General features: G+C 68.4%; 1 protein-coding gene across 1 annotated transcript in view; it reads right to left on the bottom strand.

The window, feature by feature from the left end:
- CXXC5 (CXXC finger protein 5) overlaps positions 1-2,085 on the bottom strand; it is a 39,207-nt gene extending 37,122 nt beyond the window's left edge. The window contains exon 1 of the mRNA XM_082490047.1: positions 2,015-2,085. The gene's annotated coding sequence lies outside the window, so the exon portion shown is untranslated. The remainder of the gene's footprint in view (positions 1-2,014) is intronic.
- Positions 2,086-4,448: the final 2,363 nt, after the last annotated feature.

Below are 4,448 nucleotides of genomic sequence, written 5' to 3'. Positions count from 1 at the left end.
GCGGGGGGGGGGGGAATGGACAAAGCGGCACAAAGGGGCTGCTGACACAGCAAGGGCCCGTTTCCAGAGAAACAAAACTTCCGCCAGCTCCGGCCCCCGCGCCCCAGGTAGCCGGGTTTGTGCATCCCCCCACACACACACCCCCAACCCCTTCCCCAAATCCTGCCCCAAACACCCCCACCCCCCCCATCACATCAGCTTCCCCCCCCACCCCTCCACCCCGCCATCCTCCCAGTTCTTCCCAGGGTCGCTTCGCAGGGAGCGGGTGGCGGGGGGGGTGGGGGGGTAAAGGTTGCCCGGTCGGGGTCAGGGGCGACGGCGCGGCGCACACATGTGATCCGTTATCGCAGGATGTGTGCGCAGCTTTGTTTATGCGTGGGACGCGGAGCGGGGCGGGCGGCGGAGCTTTGCCCCCCCCCCCCCCCATCTGTCCCCCCCATCCCACCCCCCCCACCCCCCCCAACCCCCCGCAACCTCGCTTCTCGCCCCGATCAATCATCCCGGGCGAAGAATAAACCGACCCAAAGCATCCACGGGCCCGCCAGAAGGACAGCACCGGTTTGTGGGATGTGGTGGAAAAAAAATAGTAATAATAAAAATAAATTAAGGAATGGGGGGGGGGGGGGGGGGGAGGGGGGGAACCCGCTGTGGGGCCGCGATTCGGCGGAGTTTGGTGCCATAATCCCACGGTTTCAGGCATCGCTCACAAACCCCCAGGGTGGTTTTGGGGCTGGCAGCGCCCGCGCGAGGGACAATCCGAAGGATATTTCCCCCCCCCCAGCGGAGAGTGGGATCCGGCGGGATTTTTGGGGGTCTCGGGGGGGGGGGGGGGAAGGGGAGGGGGGGGGGCGGCGGCTTGGGTGCCCTCCCCGCCGCAGCGGGAGGTTTGGGAATCCCACGGGATGGTGAAAAGAGGCGGGGGGAGGAATTACATAGGAAGGGGGGGGTGGGGTAGGGGGGGTGTAATAAAGTTGGGTTAGTTGTCGCACATGGCTGGGGGATGGCGAGCGGCGCCGCTCCCACGGTCGCCCCGCAGCCCGTCCCCGCAGCTGCGGCCAAACTGCCGCTGGAAGCGCGGCGCGACCCCCCCCCGGGGGGGGTAGAGGACGAGAACGACCCACGCGGGGAACCCCCCGAGCGGCTCCGAGCCACAGCCGCCGGGAGGAGGGGGGAGGGCTCCCCCCCAACACGCCACCCCCACGCGAGACCCGCCGCGGGTGGCACCGACCGGCGCTGCGCGCTGCCCGCCATCCCCCCCCCGCCCTCCAACCCAACGGCGCCGCGGCGCTGCCGCCCCCGCCGCCCCCCGGCCCCGCCGCCACCATTGTCACCCGGGAAACCACCGGGCGATGCCGGGGCGGCGCGGGGAGGGGGGGGGAAAGGGGGAGAGGGGGGATCGCCACCATCCCCCCCCCCCCCTCCGCCTCCGCCTCCCAGCGCATCCCCGCCGGGGTGCGGGGTACCGGGACCGGAGGAGGGTGGCGGGGGGGGGTTCAGCCGTACCGAGAAAAACTTTGCTCGTTATCCCCCCCCCCTTCTCCAACACACCCCCACACCCCCTCCCCGGAGAAGCGGCGGGGCCACCGGGGCGCCGCGCAGGCAGCACCGGCCGGGCCCCGGCGCGGGCAAGCGGCCAGCTCCGCGCCCCGCCGCCGCCGGCAGCAGCCCGGTAAAGGCGCCGGGCGGAGCGGGGCGAACCGCAGCCGTCCGTTCCCCCCCACCACCACCCCCCATTCCACGCGTACCACCACCACCAAACTTTTTCTTCTCCCCTCTCCCTTTTCTCCCACCCCCCTACACACACACCCCAACTCCGGGAGGGCGGGAGGGGGGGGGACCGGCACCTACCGGCGGTCCGGCAGCCGCTGCGGGGGCTGCCCGGGAGATGGGCGGGGGGGGGGGGGAGGAAGGAGGAGGAGGAGGAGGAGGATGGGGAGGGGGGGTTCAGCACCTGCCCGGTACCGGGGAGAGGGGGAGCCGAGGCGGGCACGGTGCCTGGCCGCCGCACACCCACCTCCACATCGCCGCTCGCTCTGGGAGTGCACAGCCCCCGAATCGCGCTGCCGCCGCCGCCGCCGCCGCCGCCGCCGCTGCCGCCGCCGCCGCCGCCGCCGCCGCTGCCCGCGGCTGACGGCAAAACCCGGACCGGACCCGGACCGCCCCGCGCCGCGCCGCCCCGCGCGCGCCCCCCGCCGCCCCACGCGCGCGCCGCCCGCCGCGCCCCGCACCCACCGCCGTGTGTACACACATACACACACACACACACACCGCCGTGGGCCATCCCGCCCCCACGGGTGTGAGCGCAGCGTGGCCCCCGTGGCCCGTCTGCCCCTCCACCCACCAGGCGTTTCACCCCACGGGGTGACTCGCGTGTCGTATCTACCGGGTGTCGTGTCCCCCCCACCCCCGCCGCTTGTCCCGTGCGCCCCCACGGGTGTCACCATGGCGTGCCCCCCCCCCCCCCGTCCCAGCCGCCCCCACGGGTGTCATCATGGTGTGTCTCATGTGCCCCCACGGGTGTCGCTATGGTGTGCCCCGCGTGTCCCACGCGCCCCCACCGGTGTCACCGTGGTGTGTCCCATGTGCCCCCACGGGTGTCACCATGGTGTGCCCCGCGTGTCCCATATGCCCGCACCGCTGTCACCATGGTGTGCCACCCATGTCCCATGCACCCCCACGGGTGTCACCATGGTGTGCCCCCCCCCAGCCGCCCCCACGGGTGTCACCATGGTGTGTCCCATGTGCCCCCACCGGTGTCACCATGGTGTGTCCCATGCACCCCCATGTGTGTCGCCATGGTGTGCCACCCCTGTGCCAGCCGCCCCACGAGTGTCACCATGGTGTGTCCCGTATGTCCCAGTCATCCCACGGGTGTCACCATGGTGTGCCCCGCGTGTCCCATGTGCCCCCACCGCTGTCACCATGGTGTGCCCCCCATGTCCCATGCAACCCATGGGTGTCACCATGGTGTGCCCCCCATCCCATGCGTCCCTACGGGTGTCACAATGGTGTGCTCCTCACATCCCACCTGCCCCCACGGGTGTCACCCCACTGTGTCCCCTAGGGCCGTTCACCCCCCACGGGTGTTGCTGTGGTGTGCCCCCCCCTCCCGGCCATAACCACCGCACAAGTGTCATCGCGGTGTGCCCCCCGCCCCCGGCCATAGCCCCCCCCCCCCCCCGTGTCCTATCCACACCCACTGGTGTCACCCCCCTGTACACCCTATGCCCCACCTCCCCCCCACGGGTTTCCCCCCATTGTGCACCCCGTGTCCCAGCCACACCCGTGGGTGGCACCACAGTGTCCCCCCTGTGTCCCACCCACCCCCGATGGGTGTCATCCCTCTGTGCGCCCTGTGCACCACCCTCCCCCCCGTGGATTTCACCCTATTGTGCCCCCCCCCCCCATGTCCCACCCGCCCCCACAGGTGTCACCCCACCATGTACCCCCGTGTCCCACCTACCCCCGTGGGGTGTCACCCCAGTGTGTGTCACCCCCATTCCCACCTGTGGAGCATCACCCTGCTGTGCCCCCCCCACCCCCCCCCACCGTGGGGTGACCCCGCAGTGGTCCCCATCCCTCTGTCACCCCCGTTTGGCCTTCGGGGGTGCATAGCCCCCCCCCCCCTCCCCCTTAGGTCCGGGGGGGTGACAAAGCCCAACCACGGAGCCCCTGACCCCCCGAGCCGGCCCCCACCACCCCGGGGGGGGGAGACACACCTCGTCGGTCCCCAAAGGCGCAGCATCGCCCTGAATAAACAGCAAATAATCGATGGTGCCCATAAGTCACTCGGAGGGAGGGGACAAATCCCCCCCCCCCCCCCCCGAGTTTTGGCGGCGGGGGGGGCGGGGGGGGGAACGGACAGACACACACGTTTGGCCCAGAACTTTTCCGCTCAACTTTTTGGCAGGATTTTTTTTTGCTGCTTTGGGGAGAGATGGGGGACGGCGGGGGGGTGGGGGATTTCTTTTTTTTTTCATTATTTTTACTTTTGTTCCTTTTGAGGGGTGGGCGCAGACAAATTGGAAGTTAAAAAAAATTCATTAACACACACCCCCCCCCTCAACCCTCCCCTCCCGACTTCTCAGCCAAGATCAGCTTTCCAGGGACAAACATCCCAAAAAAAAAAAAAAAAAAAACACCCAACCAAAAAAAAAATCCCCCCACCACCCCCGATTCCTGCAGCCTTTTCGGTTGCCAACAAAATACCCAAAACCTCCCGAAAGCAGAAACCCTGACAAAAATGAAACTGGGTTTGTGTTGCTGTTGATTTTTTTTTCCTTTTTTTTTTTTTTTTTCGCAGGAGTGCGAAATCGCTTCCCACCCCCCCACACTCCCCCCCCCCCCCCCCCCTTCGCTCCCGCCTCGAAATGAAACAAAAAAATCTAAGATCGCGGGGTGGGGGGTGGGGGGGAAGATGCGCTGTTTGTATTTGATCCACGTCTCGT

The sequence above is a fragment of the Vanellus vanellus genome (assembly GCF_965231255.1).
Source record: "Vanellus vanellus genome assembly, chromosome: 13".
NCBI classification, from domain to species: domain Eukaryota; kingdom Metazoa; phylum Chordata; class Aves; order Charadriiformes; family Charadriidae; genus Vanellus; species Vanellus vanellus.
This window is presented reverse-complemented; position numbering and strand designations above follow the sequence as displayed.